At 41.0% G+C, this 13,372-nt stretch overlaps 1 protein-coding gene across 2 annotated transcripts in view; it reads right to left on the reverse strand.

Annotated features, from left to right (window-relative positions):
- Positions 1-13,372, reverse strand: part of AFF3 (ALF transcription elongation factor 3) — a 338,365-nt gene that overhangs the window by 151,621 nt on the left and 173,372 nt on the right. The window lies entirely within an intron of this gene.

The following is a 13,372-nucleotide window of genomic DNA, read 5'->3' on the forward strand; positions in this document are numbered from 1 at the left end:
TTGTGTTGTGCTTGGTCCTTCAGACTTGCACTGATGGGCATCAGCTGAAATTGCTGGATATAGAAAGGAGTGTGTGTGTGTGTGTGTGCGTGTGCAAGTTGGGGAGAAGGAAAGAAAAAGAGACAGAAATTAGGCCCTTGGAAAGGGAGAAGGTCATAGATTTCGCAGACTGCAGCATTAAAGAATGTGTTCAGCATTAAATCTCCAGATGTTTGGTATCTACAGAACTAAACCATTCCAAATCATGAACATTTGTAATGTGATCTGTGGATCAATTCACTCTATAGCAAATTGCAAATGCCAGTACACAAAGTTTCTGCTTGGAATGTCTTATCTCTGCTTTACTGGAACTGTCCTGCAAATCACCTGCAACATTTAGTTAAGGTCCCACAGTCCAGGACTGACAAATGTAACAGAATGCGACAGCTGCTTACTTACCAAACCGATTTATTTAGGCCCTTCACTGTATGATTATAATCCTTTAACTAAGAGTCTTGCAATTTTTTTTTTTCATTTTTGGGGGACCAAATGAATTGATAAGCCCAGAAGCAGCTATGGATGCCTAAGAGAAATGCTACTTTATTCTAAGAGCAAGTGTTAACTAGAGTGTAATATGTGCCATGCTCTCTCATAGCAGAGTTTAAGCCAGAAAGATTTCTTATCTCTAACTATCAAGAAAGAAAGGGAATGTACCATGTACAGGTCAATCATAGAACAGAATTTAGAGGGTCACTCTAAAAACTTTTAGACATTCTTCACCAAAATGAAAAAAATGGACAAAATTGCTCCTTTGGTCCCCGTATTGAATATCTGTTCTTAGTTAGGAAGTTCTGTTTTCAAACGAATGCATTAGGCCATATGATATGACAAACTGTCTGAAAAGCAGCCTTGCCTGGGCAAGCTGAGATGATGTGGTTAATCAAGGTACAATCTTTATTAGTGCATTAACCTCCTGCACCCAAGGACTGTGGATTCTAATTCCTGAATTGCCATGCAAGACTGATGCAGCTAGTTTTCTGGTCTCAGTTGGCAGCAAGCTAACAGAAGTGGCTAATGAAGATGAATAGCTGCCTCTTGGGAGTAGGGGGAGGAGAAAGAGGAAAGGAAAAGACCTAGGATACTTCAAGGTCCAGATCGCTGCATGATTTCAAATAATAATGAAAAAGTGCACATAGTCAACATTTTTAGAGATCTTAACAAGCATGCTATTTCTGCAGTTTGCTAACAAAGCTACAGAGTGGCCTCAGGATCGCGCTGGAAGCATTTCAAGAAGTTAAAACAAAGGCAATTGAAAATAAAGAGCAAGACACTGGTTAGGGTCTTAACCTGTTTTTGACAGATGGTTGTATTAATATGGACAAAGGAGTAGAGAAAAAACATGCTCAAAGCTATAAAACAGACACGTTTGCTAAGAAAAACATCTGCAGTTTGGAGAAGACAAAAATACCATCATGGTAAATATTTAGCAATACAGAAACATCTTTTCTGCAAATGCTTGTAATGTTCTAATATAAACATTCCTTTATGCTAGACAAAAATATGCTGCTAGATGTAAGGAGGTCATCAAAGCAAGATTTGTGGGGAAAAAAAATCTAGATTTTTGAAACTAGACGAATTTTTCATGATTTTAATCTTATGTGAAGCTGGAAGCTTTTTGATAGGTCCATTAATGGTCCTGATTCATCCCCTAGATAGGAGGTCAAATAAAAAGTCATCAGATGAGTTTAATTTGCTCTTAGTTTCAGTTTTCTTTTCATACCCTGAAGCCAGTTTAAGAGGACTGGCATACCAAAAGGACTTACATAGTCACTGGAAACCCGAGGGCCATAGGAAGGGCACTTTTGTGCATCTACAGTGGAGATCCTCCAGTGGAGTATGAATTGACTACTGTAGCTCAGCTTATTCAGCCAACTGATTGAAAATATCAAGCCGTACAAAGCTACAGGTAATACAGCAGTGCCTGTGTGCCCTGTGCACTGGTTATGTGCAGACACTAGACAAAGTAAACACCTTGTGCTCTGGGTGAAGGTGTAAGGTGCTACCCAAATGCCTTTTAGTTAAATTACCTGCAAAGGCTGCTGGTAGTACCAAAAATCCTTTTAGTTACTTGCAAAGGCTGCTGACCATAGCAAGAAGAAAAACAATTGTTTCCTGCTACTACAACAAACCTCGTGGGCAGTGTGGGCAGTGTGAAAAAATGATAGAGAAGGTAAAAAAATACCATAGGAAAAAGTCTGAATTCAAAGTATTAGCACTTAAAGTGCTGTGAAATGCAGCTCCACAAGGTTTTGTACTTATGGTTTATTAATGACATCAGGTGAAACATGCTCAATTTAGAAGTAAAAATCATGCCAGCCTGGGACCTCAGACTGGGGAGCTGAGCACTGAGGCAGGGGCTCTCCTTCCTGTTTCCCTTGTGTAGCACAGAGAGGTTCTGCAAAGCAAAGCAGCGTATAAATCCTTCCTGGACAACCTTGCATGGATATGGCTGGCTGCAATTAGTAAACAATTTTGTTTATGATGCTCTGACAACTTGGGGAATCTGTTCATATACAAGTCATTTATTCTGAATGAGATTAAGAAATCAGTGTAGCACTGTGTGCTTTGGTATATGTGAATTCAGCCATCTGTTCTCAGGGCTGCATTGTGTACCACCTAGATGTGAATCAACAGAAAGATGTTAAATCTTGATGATTCTTATTCTAGAAGGAGCACAGTGGCATAATGTGATGGCTGAAGCCAACAGAGACCAGTTCAGCTAAGGGTACATATGCCAAAAGCATGCCCGTGAATGACGAATAGCAGATATTCCCGGTAGAGTGGGAGACTTGATCCCATAAAGGAGTTAGAGATCATCCACTTTCAACAAAGATTCACAAGGGATGACTAAAAGATCAAGTTTGTTTATAGTTAATAGCAGTCCATGTATATAAAATTTCCAAATGGCTCTCACTGGAAAACGTCAGTTCCCAATAATAGAAAAAGATGAAAAACCACTAACTTCTTGTATCACAAACCAATGGATAGCAGGAAAAAAAGGCAAAGTGAAGTTAGGTGAAAAGAACAATGGTTCATGAGTAATCGTGGTTCATTGCTGGGATGCAGTGCTACAGAAATGCCTCTCCTCAGCTCTGCAAGGCTTCAGATCAAGAAAGGATGCTTTTCTGAAGGATATGCTGCAGCCAAATACAAGATATAGGCTCAACACAGGGGTAAGTGGCTGCAATTACCTGGCCTGTTAAACTGGGTGATAAAATAGACATTCACACCAGCATCCAAAATGTACCTAAAAATGGTATTCACCTTCTTTATTTTGGAGCTTTTTTTTCAGTCCGTCAAAATCTTTAACATTTATGGCTTTCAATATAGGTTGTATAAATCAAGAGAATGTGAACCACTGGCATTCACATGTGCATGCTAGCTGCTGACTACAAAAGCAATGATTAAGAGAAAGAGATATTCCATTTTGTTCTAAAAAAGGTAGAAGCAAAACTTTGCTCTTTCCGTCTGTACCAGTAGTCTATCAGCTTGTAGTGGTCCCCTGCTGCCTTTGATCATATAAGGTCCAGATGCTTCACAAGTAGCCTTGGGAATTTAACTGAGGGGCCAATGTGAGGAGTGCAGCTGCCTGGCACTCTGGCTATAGGCAGTGGGAAAACACCAGCACAGGCCACATCAGCAGACGTAAAAACTGGAGCATCCTCTGGAAGTGACCCTTTCTACTTCCACCATCTAGGTGGTGCACAAGGCAGCTGCACTCAGTCTGAAAGTGCCCCAAGTCGTGGGGGTTGAATTTTGGCTTGTGCCCCTTTATGTAAAAAATAAAGCTTTATATTTTAAGTATCTGTATAGCATGTGGCACAGCGATTTTGATCAGTGCTGGACCTCTCTAGTGCCTACAATAACACATATATGTTGAGGGCAAATTCAGAGACGACTCATTGGCAGTGCTATTATATCATCTAGGATGCCCTGCCACTTTTTCTTAGACCTCCTCTTAGGTTAGATCTCTATCCCCACACCTGAAAGTGCTATTACATTTCTGTCATCATAGCAGGGTGAGAGTTAAGCATGTATACTGCCCCTCTTCCCTGCCCTCCCTATACTCCTTGGAAATACACTCTTTTAATACCTTCACATTAAAAAGACACGACTCTTCTAGAAAGGTCATCTGTGTTCATCTAAAATGTTTTCACTGAATATATAAAAGATGGTCTAGTATAAGGCTTTCCAGTTTAATGTTGTGGGTAATAAGTAGGTTAGCTGGCTGGTTATATCTACTTGGTGCCTTTTCCTTCCTAAAAAGTCACATGCAGCTTCTGTTTCAGCCTGGCAGGGACATCCAGAAGCAGATGGCAGAGGAGAGCTGCCGTGTTCCCAGAAGGGTGCCCAGGCTCGATATTTAGGGATGAGACCTGGGCGTGCAGAACTGCAGTCCAGCAGGTCCGTGCAGGCACAGCCGCTACCCGAGGGCAGTCCTGGCTGGCTCTGTGCCTCTAGTCATCTTCAGTTGAGTGCACAACCTCCCTTCCCTGGAAGCTGCAGAGGAAAGCAGGTCTCCGTGCTACCAACCTCACCCAGAGGGGAAGAAGTGTCGCCCTGGGGAAAGAGCTCTGGCTGGAAGTTGAAGTCAGGTGAAAACATCCTCCTCCTCCAGGCAAACAACTCAAGAAAATTGGCCACCCACACAGAAAAAAATCCAGCATTTCAGTGGCTAGGTGGCAGAGCAGGGCTTGACGATGGAGCCAGAGGCTGGCAGGCCTGCTCCAAAGCTCTCCGCATTGTAAAAGGCTGGTGGAATCATGCTACACTTGGAGAAGTGAGCTGACAATGCTTCCTTTCCCCCATCTGTAGTCTGATTCATACACACAGGTTGCAGTCTCTCTGGGACAGGCACTATCTTGTAGCATGCTCACGGTGCTATGCACACTTAGGCATCTTGTTCAGAAGTCACCAGTGGGTCCAAAGCAGCAGGTTTCACTGACTTTATAGTGATAAAAATGCCAACACAAATGGGCAGAGATTTGGAGAACCAGGATCATTCTCTTGGATAAATTACTGGATAACTTTGGGAATTAACATGCAGTAAAAAACCCAAGTTCACTAGCACAGCTTGTACAGTACAAAGATAAAGGTTCTCTTTGAAAGGATGAAACACATAGCTGAACCTCCCCAAAACTGCTACAGCACTGCACTGTTTTGGTGGATTTAGTGATCTATGAATTGACAGAAACTTTTGTGAACAAGATCATCTGACAGTATTTTAGATGAACACAGTGATTTCCTTTTCTTTTTGACATCTTACAGTGTAGATGTTTGAATGATTTTATCCAAAATCAGTGTGTAAAAAGCAACATGGGATAGGGGAAGAGGCAGAAAAGATGCACTGGAGGATTTCTCAAAAGAAATGAAGAATTTAGCACAGAAGTCTTGCTGATGGAGAATTTATATTCATAAGTCCGTGGTACGTGCTTCATAAGCACTTCTGAGACCTGCTCCGTGCACACCACAAACACTGGCCAATTCAAACTGGATGCAGCAAGGTGGGAGGCTTCATTGTTCAGAGCAGAGGCAAAATTAAAACCTGGAAGGTGGCAAGACCCCAGTCCTGCTGTTATGTTCAGCTCTTTGCTTGGCTCATAGAAGTCTGATAGTCTGATAATCTAGGCCTTTTGCATCACAGCAAAGGGTTGGTAAGCACAGCAGTCGGCTCCTGTTACACATGGGATCTCTCATCTGTTTCTCAGGGTCACAGCCACAAATCAACAGATAAAAATACACCGTTTAAAAAAATATATATATATGTGGGTGGCTTCACGTTTGTAGGAGAGAAGTCCTGAGAAGGGGCCAGAGGACGGGTGCAAGGGGCACTTCACTCGCTCACAGAGCTGGCACAACAGTCCTTGCATTTAGGAGGCTGCAGACTAGTGCTGGGACAGCCAGCCTTGGACAAGAGACCCAGACCTGCACCCCAAAAAACACACATCCCTGGAGCCCACCCAGGCTGCTACTTCTCACCAACATGTTCTCTGGTGCCAGTGCCAGTACTTATTGTACACACTGCCTTTCATTTGCAAGGGATTCTACCAGCTCGAACTAAACATCCCAGCACCCTTGTACTCTCTGTAAGTGCCATGCTAACTATTATTATGAGGCAAAACACATAGACTTGGTGTTAAGGTTGAAAGAATCCTCAGTGGGAAGTGGGGATCCTCAGTCCCATTTCCCCATCCAGGCCCAAATGTCACAGAAGGTGACAATGCCCTTTTACAATTCCACTTGGAAAAATTAATCAAAAGGCATGAAAATACGCATCAAAGCCTTAATTCTGTTCCTAACGTACAAGTTCTGAGGCCATCCATTGCACGCTTTATTTCATTACGCACCGCGGTAACACTAGAATCTTATTCATTATCATAGGCATTGTCTGTATAATAAATTTGCATCTACTTTAACAAAGCAGAGGTTTTTAGCCACTTCAACATAACGAGTGTTTCAGATGGCATGAATGCTTTGGTTTTAACAAAAATCAAATATATTTAGGTTTATCTAAATTGATTAAAACCAGATGAAATGAACTATTTTGAATGGAAAGAATACTAAGTAGATCTCTGAAACAGTTCATAAGGAGATGGGTTAAAACCAGTTTAACTTAAATTGACGAAACACCTGTATGCAAAAGAGCCTTTGTGAACCAGTATTTCATACTGTCTCACCAAATCTAGTTATTCTCAGGTAATGTTCTAAGAGATTCTCAGTACAAAAATCCCTTGGTTTTACAGCTAGAATGTTATGAAAAACAATGCTAACATAACTTTTTACAGCTCTCTAAAACATTCCTAAACACGTTTGCCAGCAAACAGTAGGTGATTATGAAATTATAGGCTGTATCATGACAGAGGCACGCAAGGAAGTAAGACTTATGTTTACACATGCTTGTTTATTTTTGAGCTCTTAACAGCACATGATTTACTTTTTTACTTTATAGCAAAATTAACATTCTCTTACTGTCATTTAAAAAATGAGAATGTGACTACCAACTTGACTTGACAAGTATATATTTTCATACCTCAAAGAAATCATGTTCTTTTAAAAAATTAAAGCAATACATAAAGCAAAAGGAAACAGGCCACAACGTTATCACTTCTTAACTACGCTACCCATTTTTTTAGAGAGTAGGGAATCAGGCAGAGAAGTCTTAGCACTGGAATTTTAAAATATTGAAAGTCATAAAAGGTTGTTTTGTGGCAGCAAATGCTAATTTCTTCTGATTTCTCTTCAGGAGAACTATCAAATTGCAGTTCACTGCACCAAGAAGGTCCACATAATGTCTAGGTATCAATTAATTTCCACTTAAGCCTTAAATAAGTCTCCTAGTCAGGGAAGGATTTCACCCCTGTTGATTAAAGGTAGTCCTTTGGGTCACTTCTTTTTACTTTGAAAAAGTTTCTTAGTAAAACAAAGCCCTGGACATCTCTTTCAAAGTGTTACTGTATGCAGAATTCCATCAGAAGAAAGATCATAGCGCCTTTCCCTACAAGCAATAAAAGCATAAACAAGGAACACCCTCAAAATCAAATGGAGACAGCTGGACATTACTTCAGTGGTAAAAGAGTACTGCAATCATGAACATTTCATGCTTTTTGAGTGAGAAAAATGGGATACTGGAATTATGCCAGGAGGCTTAAAATAATCTGCATGGGTAATGCAATTGCATCCAACCTGTGTATGTTGAGAAGAGAAACAACGATTATCTACAGGTGACTCAACAAGTGAAATACTGCATTCAGAGGGCTAGACATAAAAAATACCAGTGGTAAAAGCTCAGGCCATCCCTAGTGCTGAATTATGTCAACTAAAGGGAACTGTGGTTATGGGAAGGTAAAGCAGCATGGTCTGCCAGTGGTTTTGCAAAGATTATTCGGCAAATGGAAACATTCATAATACCTACATGCTAGAAAGACTGAAGTTTTAAGCCACAACGTTATAAAATGAGATGAGAAAAGATAAAACCTGTACTTTCAAATTAATCCTTTAATGCCAACTAGCAGTAAAGCTTTTAGTAGAGTCTGTTTGGTTTTATTGATAGGTTCAATGTGTTGAATCCCTATCCATATTTTAGCCTCAGTGCCTATGTTCACATTGCCATTGGTTTCTGATGCTTAATCTCATTAGTACAGCTATTTGTATTGATATACCCAAGAAGGCTGCTAATACTATCTTAGCTAAGTGTTATTTATTGTATCTGTATATACAACAATATTAACACAGTCAAGCATCAGCATCAGCACTTGAGGGCACCATTAAATTCATCCAGTGTTCAGCGAGAGATTTAATGATGGATTTAATGGTATTAAATGGGAAAAAATGCCCTTGGCCTTTACATTCTCATTTAAAAACATATAAAAGAGTAGTAATTCAGGCAGTTATACTTCTTTCAAAGATTTCCCTTTAAATCACACCCAGCAATAAGAGATCAGCTGTACTTTGGCTGCTATTGTATCTTGACCAAAGCCAGCAGCCCCTGGCATACCAGAATTAGCAAACTGGTGGTAAATTCAGTCCAAGTTCCTATGTCAGATATGGGTGATATTTGCTGCTAAAACAATGAGGACAAAGATGGGTAAAAAACTAGCAGTATGGTGTTGCCTGTGAACTACGTTACAGAGATTTTTGTTAGCATCAAAGACCCGTGAAATAACCGGCTGTTAGATCTCTATGGTGAATTATTTCACCAAATGTAATTCCTTTCTTGTGCAGTAGTTATGTTTGCTAATTTTTCCCAAAGCTTTTAGCTTCATCTACCTGGCTTCCTTTCAGTCTCCCAATGATGTCTGTTATTAAGTGGGCCTATCAATGTTCTCCAACCAACAGCCAGAGAATTTCACCTAAGAAGAGCGTGCAAATGGCCTTTTGTCTGTCTCTGATGGACTTGGGATCAGTCTGAAACCTCAACCTATCTTCATACGTTGCCCACCATCATCTATCCCCTTACATTCAGTTTGGTATCACTAAAGAGATGGAAGAAAAATACTGGAAGATAAAGATGCTCTCCATGTGATCTTTACCAGGGATTAGAAGACCACTTAAGAGTGATTCATCTTTCAATTCTTCTTAAGCTCAGAAACTAAATGGGACGTGCTGTTCTCAATGACTTCCACACACAGAACTGAATTTATACCACCATGAACAAACAACTGTTCAGTCTTAGGCTTCTTTACATATTTTCAGTCTATCATGAAAAAGATTATGGCTAGTAACACAAACACTCATACTCGCAGTATGAATACTGACAAATAAAAGATAACTGTAAAACCATCATATTTGAATTTGAAACCAAATTAAAAAAGTTTTTTCAGCAATTTTAGCATTGAAGAGAATACAGAGCAAATCAAAATTATACTTCCACACACATGGGTAATAACACTTAAAACTAGATTCTTAGTTGCAAATCATGCAAAAAACCCAACAACAACCCCCCCCCCCAAGTGACTGCTTATCAGAAAACACTCGCATTTTCCTCTGAAATTTCCCTGCCTGTGGAAGTTCTACCAACCCAGCTACTCAGGCATTTAGAGCAAACTTGCACTATAATGTCTAGCAAGATAATGTACCTAGTTTAAAACATGAGTTATGTAACAGAGACAAAGAAAGGGACAGGGCATTCTCATCTCATCACACAGGCAGACACTCTGGATTAATTATAGAGCATTATATAAATGTGTATGTGTTTGACTCCACAGTGCTTTCCAAAAGAAGTGCAAAATATCACTGATGTTCAGCCACCTCACTGGTGGGAAAAAAAGCCTTACAGGATACACAGTTCACTGCACAACAGGGAGGGGACAGAGGGTGAGTAAAAGGAAATTTTATCCAAGGATGAAAGAGAAGAAATCCCATTTCTTATCAGACAACCCCCCAAGTCTCTGATGTCATTTCAGATCATGGCTCTTTCGCTTTTACAGATACAGCTAACATCCTCATACCATGAAACATATGCTTCTCAACTTATCTACCTTACAAAAATGAGCCAACATGAGGAAAATAGCTACCTACATCACTATATTATCCCTCTATTTTTCTATATCACATTGTTTAAATAGGGACAGATTAAGGCTCTGTTCCTGCCATTAAAGTAAGGATTGATGCATCTGCCTGAATGGTGATTGTGGTGTATAAGGCCCCAGGTGCATGCAAAGCTAAGGCCTGTTTTATACAGCTGTAAGTGTGATGCATGTGTGTGATGCATATATTGTGCAGTTATTTTGGCTGATAAGAAAGTAGTTTTTAAATATTTTTTTAAAGGGTCTTAAATGGTAAGGCTTGATGAGAAGGTACCACAGCTACCACAGAGATGTCTTCTCTTGTAATCAACAATGAGATGTATTTCATCATTTCTAACAGCATGTAATCCAGTATTAGAAACTCCTGAGATTAGTTTGTAGCACTTTGCCATCCTTGGATGAGAGGCTTGGTGGCCCAAGTCTGTTGTGGTGAGATACTAGGCTTTACTTCTGTCTATAGGTGTTCGGAGACATCTCCCATTGAAGACAATAGAAGCTGATGGCCCACAAATTGGGAAGAAAAATCATTTTACTAGTGGCAGTAGTAAGGAGCAAAAAGGATTTAAAAATGCTACGCAAAATCCCTTCCTCTAGCTGTCCGATAAAACCATATACTTTTAAGATACTGAAATGGTTCATCTAGAATTTGCTCTGTTGGTTAAATAATACTTATGCAGGTTTTTGCATGTCAATTATGTATCAATTATTGTATAATTGCATCATTACTTACATTAGATTAAACTACATAATTGGAATGTGAAATTACAGAATGAGGGGGAAATAAAGGTAACTTACCCGACATGAACTGCAGTTCCTGAAGAGGTGCTGTTCACAGATTTTGCTCCAGGGGCAAGTTTCTTTTGTGTGAGACACTGCCTTCCTCTACAGTGGCAACACCTAATGTGGCCACAAGTACATTTTCCTCGTTGAGATGCACAAGAGGTAAGGTTGTAGTGGGAAGGCCATTTACCACTTGGTACCTTCACTAGTAAGCCTTCCCAGAGCGCTGGGCTCTGAATTAGCAGGGAAGGGAAGCGAGTCATGGCGTCTGTGCGGGAAACGCTTGGTGAAGAACCACAGTGAGAGCCGAGGAAGTAGCTGCTCCTCTCCTGGGAGCGCCGGTCCACAGAGACACCATTCTGGGTAACGAGCAGCTATTTTAAATCTGGATGTGGGAGGAGGACTCTTACATGAAGAGTAACAGGAGACAACTTTATCAGTGCTGGCATCTGATTTACCAGCTGGAATCGAGGCATTATGGGAAGTAAATGAGTAAACAAAGACCTCAGAGCCTCGGCAAATGGTGGAGAATGGGCTCTGGCATTACTTGGAGGGTGCTTCTTAGTAATCCCATAGGAAATATGAATACAGTCCAAAACTTACTTTGACAAATTCTGCATGGGACCAGGTTGGTTTCTAATCCTTCCAGACAGACATCTGAGCATTTCTGGGGGATCACCTGAATGTATCAATCCTGTACAAATCAAATGACATCTCATTGTCTTACTTCATTGTGAATGAATACAAGGAAACAATGACATAATCTTGGTTATCAAAATAGTCTTAAGCTCACTAAGACTGCATACCAACATTCTGGCAGCCCACCTGATACAGGCATACTTGCTATCTTCATCTGTTTTTCCTAGAAGGATCACAGATCATTTAACAAGTGGGCCGACCAGAGACAGCATCCAGCTCCATATACTGAAAAAGAGATGATAAGTAAACTAAGGGGAAGGCTAGCAAGGGCCAAGAAATATTATGTTTGATGATACAGGCAAATGGAAGACAATAAAAGGATCCCATGGCTGGAGCTGCAGATCGGCTCAGTGTTCCTATTTTTTTTTTAGCAGCTCTGACTGAGATGAAAGTGGCAAGGCCAAAAGCATCCTGACGTGCACTGATGAGATACTGCTGTTGGACACTGATAATACAGCTGATAGGTATATTCTGACTGCGCTGATCAGAGACAGAGTTGCTGGGAAGCAATCCAGTCTATACACTTCTTCCATTTAGCTTTGTAGAGGGTTCTGCACTTGGCACTAAGATGTTTTGAAGAGCGCTGTCCAAAAAACCTTGGACTCTCAGGTGTTTGCTGGCTCCAGGTGCCAAATTTGGCTCTGGTTCTGGAAGACTAAGATTCATAGAAATGCAACTGACAGGGCTGGCAGAGTCATCATGCTGGAGAAACAAAATTATCCTGATCCTGCCTACTGCTTGAGTTTTCTAAGAATTATGGGCATCCAGAGAACCAGGGGGGAAGTGGAGGATTTTCTGAAGTAAACCATTTAGTATTTTGTTACTGAAGTATGTAGCCAAAAGAAGTTGATACTGTGGCTCTTCTTGGTCATGAAGACTTTTTCATCCATGAAAAGTCCTGAAAAGCTGAGTTGATGGGATAGGGCATTTTACAGACTGTTTCAGTGGGTGGTAGCCAGAAATATGCACTGTCTTGAAAGACAATGTCTTCTTGACAAAATGGGGCAAAAGCTGTTCCCCAGGAAAACTGATTTGTGGCTGTAATGGCACAGGCATAAGGTTGCTTGCAGCACCTGGACAGCAGGATGCCGGAGCGGCACTTGGGAGGCTTTGTCTTGTGCATGCCGGGGGGTTTTGGCCGGAGGCTGTCACTCAGCACCCTGAGACTAGCATGACGTGAGGTACAGTGGGAGCAGGGAGGGGTGGCCAGTGGGGAATCCTGCTGCGCATCTCCTTGCTCACTGGCGAGGTGAACATTTCTGAAGCAAAGACAGCCAACAGATCTATAGTCTGTTTAGAAATCAACACCGAATTTTTCATAAACCAGCTAATTAATCTATGATGTGGGTGCTATGATGTGGCACGTGAGTTTGAGCCTTCTTTTCTTTTTTTGTTCTGGGATATCTTCCATTTTGTTCTGGAGTTGTCTGGTGAGAAGTAGCACAGGGCATTTTTGGTGCTTGCAGGTGTGCTTTTGCTGCCCCGTGGCACTGTCTTCATTAATCGTATAACCTGAATGCGGGTCAGCAGAGATTTCTCTGTTCTTTGTCAGGAGAAATGACAGATGATTAACTGAGCCAACTCAGCTACCTGTGGCTGAAATTTCCCATGGATTAAACAGTCATCCAGTTAAGCATAATATTGGCTTCAATGGCCATGAGGCAATGCAATCACCTCTTCAAGGGTTTTCATACAGACCGAAGGTGCCAATGAGAGGTCAACTGGTAAACCTTTGTGTTAGTTGTATAATTTGCCTACCAGGGAAATCAAGATGTGAAAGTGATCATCCCGAAGGTTGTGAATTAGAAGGTCAGGGTTCCCAAACAGAA

This window comes from Dromaius novaehollandiae, chromosome 1 (assembly GCF_036370855.1).
Source record: "Dromaius novaehollandiae isolate bDroNov1 chromosome 1, bDroNov1.hap1, whole genome shotgun sequence".
Taxonomy (NCBI): domain Eukaryota; kingdom Metazoa; phylum Chordata; class Aves; order Casuariiformes; family Dromaiidae; genus Dromaius; species Dromaius novaehollandiae.